Source organism: Triturus cristatus, chromosome 8, assembly GCF_964204655.1.
Source record: "Triturus cristatus chromosome 8, aTriCri1.1, whole genome shotgun sequence".
Classification (NCBI taxonomy): Eukaryota; Metazoa; Chordata; class Amphibia; order Caudata; family Salamandridae; genus Triturus; species Triturus cristatus.
Window position 1 is genome coordinate 1594921995 of NC_140591.1, and position 13040 is coordinate 1594935034.

General features: G+C 42.4%; 1 pseudogene; it reads left to right on the top strand.

Annotated features, from left to right (window-relative positions):
* The first annotated feature begins 352 nt into the window (after positions 1-352).
* LOC146806277 (5S ribosomal RNA) lies at positions 353-471 on the top strand (annotated as a pseudogene).
* Positions 472-13040: the final 12569 nt, after the last annotated feature.

Here is a 13040-nt window from a genome sequence, read left to right on the forward strand (position 1 = left end):
CATGGACTGTAGAAACTTTAGATCTCGGGTATCCCTTGTCCAGCATTTATTATGCAATTGTAGTTATTATAATGAACTACAAGTCCCAGAAACCAGAGTGGTACTTGTTATGGCACGCCTGACTGAAGCAAGTGGACTGTCATGCTACAGAACCAGTAGACAACTGACATTACTTTTCTCATGGATGCTGAACGGCAATTTTCATGGCGAGCGATGCTGTTCTTTACGGTTCCCCGCCTGGGGGTTAAGCTGTTGGTTCTTGCCGACATTATGGTGGCTCTTTGTTTCTTGACCTGCCATGGGCCACTAAGTGCATGTCTCTGTTTCTGCGGACTTCTGTTCTTCGAGCCTGACCTACGGCTATTCCACCTTAAAAGCACCTGATCTCATCTGATCTCAGAAGTTGAGCAGGGTCGGACATGGTTAGTACCTTGATGGGAGACCGCCTGAGAATACCAGATGCTGTAGGCTAGTGTTTGTCCTCTAGGCCTTCGGGGCTGGTTGCGTTTGGGTTCTCCTGTCTTTTGCTGTGGCCCGCTTAGGCTTTCCTTCCCCGGTTCTGTTCTGTGGTGGTTTATCCTCAAGAGTGTTAGGTGGATGCCCTCTTGTTTCCTTGGCCCTGGGCTTTCTATATGCCTTCCTCCGATTTCCCTACTCCCGGTGGTGCTGCAGGTGATTTGGTGGGGTAATTGTCTGTTCTCCTGATTGCTCCCTTCTATCGTTTCCTTGTCTCCGTTTCGGGTGGCGGCTTCGCCCTTGTACTTTAGATGTTGGAGTCTTTGGGTTGTTCTTCCTTGGTGGCCATGAATGTTTATTGTTCCCATTGAACTTCTGCCTTTGGGAGTTCCTGGGTGCATTGGTGTTCTTTTGCCCCTTGGTGTGCCTCTCAGGGTGTGGTTCCTATGGTTGATGGTTCAGCCTCTGTCTTGTGTTTCTCTGGGATTTTATTGGCCTGTTGTTCTTTCCCCTTTTTACTTTGTCTGCTCATATGACGGCTGTCTGGGAGTGTAGTGGTTTGATGGCCTCCCTGCTAGGTGTTGCTCCTATTGTGGGTCAGCCCCTGCAGAGTTTATGGCTTCTTCATTCTGTCTCTTATGTTTGTGCCCTCTTGGGATTTGCCGACTGTTCTGCAGGGTTCCATTTGTTCCCTTCTTGAACCTTTCTTGTTGACAGCTTTGCATTGGTACTGGGGATCTCTAGCTCACTGGTAAGTCTTCTGCCTCTGATGGCACAAATTCTGCCAGGTTAAGGGCTCGATTCCTGCTTCGGGTGTCACAGTTTCTTATGGTGGCTGCTTCATTGGCCTTTCTGTTGGCTATTTCCTCTGCTCTGAGGTTGGGGGACTTGGGAGCCTTGTTTCCTTTCCATTTTTGCAGTCATTGCCTGACAGTGTGGTGTTGTGGCTTGGCCTGACTTTCTCTCTCAGGTCTCCTTGCCCTTCCATTTCCTGCCAGAGACAGTTCTTCCTGGTTTCCTGGGGATGGGGATGGAGATGGGATGCTATTGCTCCTTCTCCCTTGGATGTTCGCTGAGCCCTTCCGGTTTGCTTCCTACATGCCCAGGGTTTTCATCTTTCTCATACCCTGTTTGTTTCATACGGTGGTGTGGTTATGGGATTGGGGGTGTCAGCTACCCTCATCGGTCGGTGGGTGTATTTGGCGGTTTACCAGGCCTGTGTGACCGTGGGTCTGCGTCCTCATGCTTCGGTTCAGGGGAATTCGCCACAAGTTGCTGTCTGCTTCTTGGGCTATGGCTGCTGTTTTTTCCCCCCAGATGATTTGTGGGGCAGCTTCCTAGCTGTCTCCTCATGTTTTTGTCCGGCGTTGTCACCATGATGTCTTGCTTGCCCCTGGGGCCTTTTTGCTGTTGGCATTGTGGACACTGCTGTGTGTTGTTCTTTTTTTTGCTTTGACCTTTGTCTGACTGTGTGTACCCCTAATGTTATGCATTTTCTTGCTTGTGAGTTCCTCACTTAAGTAAGGACTGGGACGAGGAGGACAAATGAGGAGGTAATGTGTAGTTACTTACCAGTAATCTTCATTACCCTGATTAAGGTCCTCCTCATCCCAGTCATGTTCCCTCCCTCCCTCCTGCTGTGGTTGTGTCTAAGGGTGGGCGTAGTTCGCGAAGTAGCACTTCGCGAAGCTACGCAAAGTGAAGTTCGCACTTCGCGAGCTACGCGTAGCACTTCGCGAACTGCGTAGTAACATGTTCGCACTGTGCAAGATGTTGTTTTCAATGATTGCACAGTGCAGACAAGCAACCGGCACTGTGCAATCATTGAAAATGGCATCTTGCACAGTGCGAGCTGTAGTTTTCTGCTGCTCGAGTAGATTTTTACTCGAGCTTCAGCTTTCTCAACGCGAACTGGTAGTTTCTCATCGCGAGTAGTAAACATAAAAGGAATACTAGTGTTGGGATGGCTGGTCGGTAGGCAGGATTGCCTCACTTGTGTAAGGACTGGGACGGGGAGGACCTTAATCAGGGTAATGAAGATTACCGGTAAGTAACACCACATTCTTTCTAGTGTGAAAGAAAAGCTAAAAGATGCGTCCAGCTGCAATTTAAAAAAATGCAATCAATGTGTTATTTACCATCATTTTAAGATGAAGACTATAGTTCACCTCAAAGATTCCCTCATACACATGAATCACTTACAAGATGGCCCAAATAGATCTTCAGGACATTTATCTGACTAATCCAGTTCTTCCACACTATTGAAAATGTATTCAATTTCAAAAGGACAACCAAACTGCAAGTTTTCTTCTCTTTTGTAGAGATTGTCTTTAGCGCTCCAACAACAGGTAACTACCACATCTCTACTCCAAGAGTTAGGTTTTAGTCCCAGGTCAGAATAAATACTGGTTTTCTTTAGACAGATGGAATTTTTGGGTTTCTTAATATATTCTGTCAATCCAGCACCCCATCTCCGTTATTTTAATGCAAAGGTGATAAAATTACAAATGTCTCCGATTCTACAGACTTCATCAATATCTCTGAAATCTTTGGCAAGAATGATTGGCCTTCTCTTGTGTTCAATACAAACCATATTTCTGGGGCATCTTCATTATCGGGACCTAAAAGGATTAAAAAATCAACATATTTGGAAAGTGTAGCTTATTCAGATGGATCACTGACAGAATATAGAGGAACAGAATATCGAACCGCCAGAATATCGATGAGAAAATATCGAGTGACAGAATATCGAATTCCTATCCTAAATATCATTGTAAATAATATATTTTGCTAAAATATCGACTTTTTTAAATGTCTTCAAAGTAATATAAAATTAATTCAGTAATAAATATTAAGTAAAACATACTTAAAAATAATTAAAAAAGCGTTACAATTAATAAATAATAAATATAATGCAAAAATATAAACATGTATTTTTATTTTTTATTATATATATTAAACTTAATATTAAAAAATAATTATTATTTTAATTATAAAATGGAATAAATATAACTTAAAATATCATTACATGTATATATATATATATATATATATCTATATATATATATATATAGATATATATATATATATTCACTAACAAAAATAGGTTTCAGGCACATTATAGTTAGGAATTAGCATTTAAAAAACCTTAGAAATTCACTGAAAAAACCACAGGTTTCAGGGGCGTTATAGTTAGCTGGACATTTCACTCGTACAAAACCATAGAAATTCCCCCGTTATAGTTAGTGCATTGCAGGCGCGCAAGTTATAGTTAGCTGAACTAACTATAACGGGGGAATTTCTATGGTTTTGTACGAGTGAAAACTGTTTTTTTCAGTGAATTTCTAAGGTTTTAAAAGTTAATTCCTAACTATGACGTGCCTGAAACCTATGTTTTTTTCAGTGAATGTCAAAGGTTTTTTAAATGCTAATTCCTAACTATAACGTGCCTGAAACCTATGGGTTTTTCAGTGAATTTCAAAGGTTTTTTAAATTACAATTATTAAATGTATTAATTGTTATATTTATTTTTCTGCTACTGATTTACTAAATGTTTTTAACTATTTATTTTTAGATATTTTATGTTTTAAATTAAATTTTTAATATACATTTAAAAAAATGTTTTAAAAAATATTGAAAATCTTTTTTTAAATATATTTTTAGATTTATTAATATTATTTTGTTTATTTATTTTTTTTAACAAAAAATATTGTTGGATTCGCGCACCCAAAGTGCACCTTTCTCGATCACTGCGCGGAACCCTAGCCGCCATTTTAGGATTGTTGTGTAGGATCCGCGTAGGATGTGCGATTGGTGCGCATTATCCTGCACGATTGCTATGCGACTGATACGCGACTTCAAGCACATATGCAACATATACGTATTACGTTACGCGACGTTCGTGTGCTTCCGCGTGACGTCATATACGTCTTCGACGGGCTGGGTGCGCATATCCGCGAAAATATTTTAATGTCTAAAAAGATATATATATGTATTTAATATAAATACTAAGGCAAGTCATTTTCTGATTTATTTAAAAAAATTATATTCTTTTACCTTTAATAAACTTATATTACTTTGAAATGCAATTTCGCGAAGTCGCGCTCGGTGCTTGCTGCCTGTGCACATCCTACGCGGATCCCATGTGACCAGAAAAAAAGAGATTTTATTGTTTCATAACACTTCCTATTGTAACTATTGAAGGACCACACCCATTTCAATCATTCTTCTTAGACTTTCTTTGGAGCAACAACTCTACTAAGAAGAACCTCATTTTTGGCTTCTGGACCACAAGAATCATCTGATTCAGAACATTTAAACACCGAAGAATTTGTACAGGAACCTCCACGCCCTCAGAGGTATTCTTCCATCGTCTGGAATTTTTTTATATTTCCTGAAGGGCAGAAAAAAGTGAACGCTACCAAGGTCACTTGCAAAATTTGTAACGCTGTACTGTCACGTGGAGACCCTAATAAGAAATATTCTTGCGGGACTGCAAATATGTTAAAGCACTTGAAATGCCTACATCCGGTAAACCTAGCCCATGAGGAGTGCAGAAGACTCTGGGAGAACCCACCACCAACGCCGGCAGTACCAAGCACTTCGGGGATGTCTCCGTCCAACCAACACCCGGACATCCGTCCCCAATTTGCCAAAGCAAAAATACACTGCACTAAGTGTAATAGATTGCTGTGCTATGGGGAGCAATCTATTGATTTGGTTTGCCGAGCAATTGACAATCATCGGTGCTAGAGTTTTTTTTATTCCACTTGAAGTTCATGGTTTTGTTCGACCAGTTGACTTTTTTTTCTTTTTTTTAAAAAACAAAAAATCAAAAAAACGTTTGGAAAATCAAAAAAATATATATACAACTACAAAAAAAAAGTTCTCCTAAGAACTAACTACTCTGGTTAAAAAAAGAGCTACATTTGTATGCTAGTGTGTGAAAGTTTAGATGAATGTATGTGTAGTGCATAATTGACTGAATTAATGCATTTGTAGTGTATGGTGAATGTATAAGTGCAGAACTATAAGGAAGTGCTGCAGCATGACTCTGTAAGATCTTTAGCTACAGTGTGCTGTGGTACTTCTGAAGCATAGGGATGCATAATATGTACATGAATATGCTGCAACTCTATGCTTCCCTCTGCACTGCTGCACAAACTGTAGCCATGCGGTGACAAAGGCACCATTTCACCATGGTGCAAGGATGTCTGTGTTGTGTGGAGATTGTTTTGTGCAGGAAGAGACACCTTCCTGCTCAAAAGCAATCAGTAAAGGCATTTTCCTCTTTCAATGTATGCCATGGAATGCAGCATGCATTGAAAGAGTAAAAAAGAGACGAAATGAAAATAATTCTTCTTGTTGTGCCTGCTACACCAATTGGAGGATGCTGCAATATTCACACACAATTGCAGATTTATAATTTCTGATAAATGTTCTAGGAGTGTTCCGTGCAAACACACACAGCAACACCTGTAGAACGCCCTTTCAACGCAAAGTGGTATGTATGATGACGTTGTATTTACATGGAGAAGAAAAGGTACACAGACTGCCTTTTCCTGTCTTTGTAAATATGTAAGAGTGTATTGCACTATAACTATGTTACAAAAAGTGACATATTGTTGGCACTGGATGCTTCTAAATTTGCCCAACAAGTGCGTAAGTATTGACAGACTGTTACAATAAGAACATGTTGCTAGTTTATTGTTTGAAAAATTGCATGAGTGTGATAGGAGGTAAGCACAGAGTTATGTCTCCAAAGATGCTCAAAGAAGAATGATTGAAATTATTGCGGTTCTTCAATAGGTACAATAGGAAATTTTATGAACCAATCAAACCTTTTTATTTCAGGTCACACGATATCCTATGACAGTGAGATTCCAAAACAACATCGTATAAACTGGGTGTTTATAAGACCGAATTAATACTTTCTAGCTTCTTGCAGATCTGCTTGCATAGTATATAAAGAAATTAATTTGTACTAGGGTTAATGGCTAGGCCAATCCTTAACTTTAAGAGTAATAAGTAGAGTCATTTCAGTACTGCAAACATAGAACAAGACAAATTTGTAAGTAGTTATGTTTTGGCAAACTGATGGGACACGTTTATAGATTAGTGAAGGGAAGGGATGGGACCTGATGTGACATGTGGAAACACACCCTGTGACATGTTTTAAGTTAAGGAATTTTGTCTGTTTTAATCCTGAAAGTCCCTGGGCCCTACTAGTCCACCATGTCTCTCTATTGAATACCATACAGGTGCGTTGCAGAGAGGTGTTCTGAAGCCAAGTCCTATTTTATACCTCTCCGGAATGGAACTCTCTGGCACTTTCTGCACATATCTGATGGGTTAGTTGGCTCCCAGTGACAGTCAGTATTCATGTTAACTTTATCCTGAAACTAAAAACGTCCACAGAGCATCTTTCCACACATATATACTCCGTCCATCTCCCCTTTCTTCACCTGTGTGCAAACACAGGCCATTGTGCATTTTAATACTTAGTTAAACTTACCTTCACAGTAATAGAAATAAAAAATGCTACACATTTTTTTCAGTTGTTTTTTATAATCTAAAATTCTGAAAATGTCATATTTTAGAATTAGGATCTGTGAAAGAGACAAAAAACTATCGTTATAATATATAACAATACATTTTTTACAACACAGCATAATTTGAACATTTTACAAATTATTTTCTTTGCCTTTTTTGCTGTTCTCAGAATATATTGAATTTCACTAGAAACAGTGATTTCAATCGTACTCATCACATAACAGCGGGCAAAAAAAAAACAATCTTTAGGATTGTTTAACCCCTTGTGTGCGCACGACGGCTCCCGGCCGTCCAGTATCACGGTGGGCGTGTGCGCACGACGGCCGGGAGCCGTCGTAAACCCGCCCACCGTTTATTTCTCCCGCACATTTTAAATAGGCAGTGTAATGTCCACATGTTGTGGAAGGACCATCATGGAAAATTATTGCTACTGCTACAAAATTCCTTCCTGATATTGATAGTTGACTTGCTACAAAATGTTTTATTAAAGTGTCCAATTTTCTTCCATCAGCTGTACAAAGTTGCATCATTAAAATTATATATTGTCCATATCTTTGTATAAATAATGTTGATAAAATTTCTGAGTTGCAGTGCCTACACTCCATGTTCTGATTTGCTGCTTTAACTAGTTTGTTGAAAGACACTGATTTACAGTCTGGTAATGTCAAATATATAAATCTTTCAGTGTCTATGTTAGTGCTACATGTAAACATACAATTTTCACAATACTGTTCCCATTTATAACAAAGGCCAAAAAGATTTTCAATTTCTATGCCTTCATTTTCCAATATGGCAAGCATATACATTAGAAATTCCTGAGCATCTTGTTGGATATTCTTCGTAAATTGTGTAGAACCAGAACATACATCCAAAAGATTACGAATACGCTTTGTATTTTACTTTTGTCAGTTCTCAATTTTTCATAAACACAATACAACAAGGAACAACATCCTTTTTCCCCGATTCTCCATAATTTGCTATTGAAAACCTTCAAGAAAAAAAACAACATTAAGCACTACATTAGCATAGCAGTTGACACCTGAACTATTTTCAAACTGATAACCAACAATCTCTTCAACAGTGTCCTTTTCTTTTTACTTGCAATCACAACATTATCTTGTTTTTTTCCCTTCTCTATACCTTCACTACAGACATTCTCATACCTTCTTTTTCAACCTATCACACGTTTTTCAAATACAGGATATTGAGGTAAATTGGGAACATACACTCTTCTTAACCTATTATACTCTTTTACACAGTTTGCATCTGCAGTAACCTTTGTGTCATCAAAATCAATCAAAAACAAACCAAAGCAACATATGCCTTACCCTCTTTTAACACGGTACTTCCAACAATGTTCACCAAAGCACTGTCTACACTTAAACCTTGAGATTTATAAATAGTCACTGCATATGCCAGAGAATCTGGAAACTGTTTTCTATGACATATAAATCTTTAACAAGCAAAAAACGAACTGAACAACGAGCAATTTGTTTCACTTCTTCAATCTGATCAAATTTAATTTTTAAAAATTCAATAACATCTTTATTCTTATAATTAACAAAATCCACAACTTTGCCCATTGCTCCATTAACTAAACCTTTTTCTACATCCAAATTATGCCTTAAAATTACCCGACAGTTTATACATGCATATAGATTCTTTTCTAAACCAGCAGTTTTAGATATTGATTTTTCTAAAGAATCCAATTGTGTTTTCAACTTTTCTGTCAAAATAATAGTGATTCCTTCATGCTGTATTTTATCAATGGCTTCCATTTTTATTATTTCTTCATTTTCCAGCTTCAAAAGTTGTTAGTTGAACATAGAACACTCACGCAGTGTTGGCATTCAGCAGATTACAGATTTGTTTTCTGCAGTTTTCATATATATTTTCTCAGGAACTATATTTTCATTTGAAAACAAATTGCAAAGTAACCGACTCTGCAAAGCATGTTTGCCATGTTCTGTCAGTACTCCAATTCTTATATCTTGAAGAATAGTTCCATAATTAACATCATTTGCCTGTCGCATATTTGTAATGAGTTCTTTGTACTCAAAATATGACCAAATGTTAACATTTCCAACACTACCTACAGACTTTGGTATCTTCATGCGCAAGTGTTTTAAATACTGGTTGTCCTTTTACGGGCGTAAGTTGCAGTAGATCTCCAAAAACTATGACATGTCTTTCTCCAAATAACACGTCATACTCTGTTTTAAGAATTTGCTGCATTCTTAAGTGCACAAAAGCAAGCATTAAGTTTGAGACCATGCCTACCTCATCAATAATCAGAAGTTTCATTTTCTTCAGCACACTTGAAACTTCATAACAAGCTTCTCCAGATAGTCTGTGATATTCCAATTTGTTGTCATGCTCCACAGGTGGCATAAGTAAAAAATGCAATGTAATTCCTTTAATGTTGTGTGCTGCCAATCCAGTTAGAGCAGATACAACACAAGACAAATGTGAGTCCGTTGTTTTCTGTAGATAACTGGTGATTACTTTAATTAAGAAACTTTTTCCTGTTCCAACTTGTCCACTCACATACATTCGTATAGGTTGAAAAGAGGTGCATGTGCATTCTTTGTTTTCATGAAGAAATCCATGATTAATCTGTTGTCTTACTTGCTGATATATTTCTTTCTGTTCAACATAAAGGTGCCGATTCCGATCCGGCAAAACCCGGGTACAAATGGTCGTACGGAGCATTTTCTCCGTCCGACTCGTACCCGGGAAAAACACCTTACAAACTCGCAAGTACGAATCGTACAGAAGCACCATTTCCGTACGAGTCGTAAAAAACACCGACCGGCAAAAAAATACATACAAATCTGAGTCTGGACGGCGCAGACGCGACGTCCGGACGGAGTCAGGCAGCGTTTCACAGACCAGCAAGTACGATTCGTGCCTACGTCACTCCGCACGTAGCATTTTGTACGGGAGCCAAAAACTGCTGGGAAATTGAGGACGACGCGAACAAGGAGCACCGGTATGCGACGGACAGCGATGGACCCCAACCTACGCGTCATCCCGGCCATCATAGCCTACCACCTCGTGTACAGAAACCGACGCAGATGCCGCAGAAGGTCAGAACAACCCCAAGGGGCAAAGGGGGGGGGTGGGGTGCAAGGGGCAGGAAACATTACCCACACCCCACAAAATACAAATACAACCTGCACAATAATTACCTCCATGGTCTGGTCACTTCGGGGGGCGTGTCCACCAATCCCACGTCCCGCCACAACGGAACGCGTACCCATGACCACCATAATGGTGTTACGGGACGTACCCACGCCCCCAGAGCGTGGGTACGGTCCGTACACGCGTACCCCTACATCACCACTACTAGTAGTGGTGATGTAGGGGTACGCGTGTACGGACCGTACCCATGCCCCCAGAGCGTGGGTACGGTCCGTACCACCATAGTAGTGGTGATGTAGGGGTAGGCGTGTACGGACCATACCCACGCCCCCAGAGCATGGGTACGGTCCGTACCACCATAGTAGTGGTGATGTAGGGGTACGCGTGTACGGACCGTACCCACGCCCCCAGAGCGTGGGTACGGTCCGTACCACCATAGTAGTGGTGATGTAGGGGTATGTGTGTACGGACCATACCCACGCCCCCAGAGCGTGGGTACGGTCCATACCACCATAGTAGTGGTGATGTAGGGGTACACGTGTACAGACCGTACCCACGCCCCCAGAGCGTGGGTACGGTCCATACACATGTACCCCTACATCACCACAACTATGGTGGTATGGACTGTACCCACGCCTCCAGAGCGTGGGTACGGTCCGTACACGCGTACCCCTACATCACCACTACTATGGTGGTACGGTCCGTACCCATGCCCCCAGAGCGTGGGTACGGTCCGTACCACCATAGTAGTGGTGATGTAGGAGTACGCGTGTACGGACCATACCCACGCCCCCAAAACGTGGGTACGGTCCGTACCACCATAGTAGTGGTGATGTAGGTGTACGCGTGTACGGACCGTACCCATGCCACCAGAGCGTGGGTACGGTCCGTACACGCGTACCCCTACAGCCCCATTACGTGATGGACACAAGGCATACACACGCCACGGATGCAGGCGTACGGCTTGGTGCAGCACATAAGCTGTAAATTGGGGGTGGTGTATGGCCAGGACAGCTGTGTACCACAGCAAGGGCGCAAGTGGGTGGGTGGGTGCCTATCACTCCCAGCAGTGCCCAGACATATGAGGGGTGGGTGCCTATCACTCCCAGCAGTGGCCAGACATATGAGGGGTGGGTGGCTATGACTCCCAGCAGTGGCCAGACATATGAGGGGTGGGTGCCTATCACTCCCAGCAGTGCCCAGATATATGAGGGGTGGGTGCCTATGACTCCCAGCAGTGCCCAGACATATGAGGGGTGGGTGCATATCACTCCCAGCAGTGCCCAGACATATGAGGGGTGGGTGGCTATTACTCCCAGCAGTGCCCAGACATATGAGGGGTGGGTGCATATCACTCCCAGCAGTGCCCAGACATATGAGGGGTGGGTGCATATCACTCCCAGCAGTGCCCAGACATATGAGGGGTGGGTGCATATCACTCCCAGCAGTGCCCAGACATATGAGGGGTGGGTGCCTATCACTCCCAACAGTGCCCAGACATATGAGGGGTGGGTGGCTATGACTCCCAGCAGTGCCCAGACATATGAGGGGTGGGTGCATATCACTCCCAGCAGTGCCCAGACATATGAGGGGTGGGTGGCTATGACTCCCAGCAGTGCCCAGACATATGAGGGGTGGGTGCATATCCCTCCCAGCAGTGCCCAGACATATGAGGGGTAGGTGCATATCACTCGCAGCAGTGCCCAGACATATGAGGGGTGGGTGAAGAGGACTCCCAGCAGTGGACAGAGCCATGGGGGTGGGTGCAGAGGACTCCCAGCAGTGGACAGTGATATGGAGGGGGGGGTGTACATCATTATCAGATGACCACAGCTCCATGGGTCAATGTACGTATCCATAACTTAGGACAATGATGATAGTGCCATAGCAACACATCACTGACAGCAGTGTCCCACTCCCAGGAGGATGGATGTCATTCCCCCACTGCATGACACACCACATGTGGGTGTGAGGACAAATAACACATGCATAACTACCCCTGGCAGATGCAGCACAATACACACACTGAGATCATGCCACAAGACTGTATAGTCATGCCACTGCCTAATAAACTAAGAGAGTCAAAGAGAACACACACTGACACACACATCCCAGGACTGATAGGAATGTTCAGGTGCTGGCCTAGCCACCAAGATGTTGTCTGTCATGGAAGGAATCGGGTGGAGTTCCCACAGATACAAAGGCCACAATTGTGAGTCAGGTGTTCAAATACCCAGCAGGACAAGTACCATATGTGTACTAGGCTGGGATTACACACATGCATTGTGTGGAAAAGGGACAATGTCTACGTGAAGGCATGGCAAAACTCTCTATACATGAGTACAGTGAGTACCAAGGATGGCACAGACTATGCAGCCGGACACATTGCTGAGCAGGCATGGCCAGAGTTGAAGGGATCCATCACCAGCCAAGGATATGTAGACACAGGGCAACACAACAATTGTGCAACTCTCTGCAGGGGAGATGCCAGGTGACACAGAGGAAAGAACACTCCTTGGGACAATGTCTCCAAACACAAAGAGCAGACATGACAAAGAATTTTTGCAGATACCTTGTGATGGCACACAGATACCAGGTTCCACCCCATGAGCAGCAGAGTACAACATGTCCCTGAAACATAACACATGCCCACAACCCCAACTCCTGTAGCATCAGCATCAACATCAATACCTGAAATGCAAGACTTTCCAAACGAAAAAGAAAAGGCTTTATTCAGCATCAAAATAATAATGTGTAAACGAGACTATTCACAAAGGCCAATGGCCAGTCCATTACATCAGTCCTTGGGGGGGACCACATGGCCATGCGTCTCCCCTAGCTTGCCTGCACATCACAAGACTGTGTCGTCGACTGGGGGGGGGGCATCA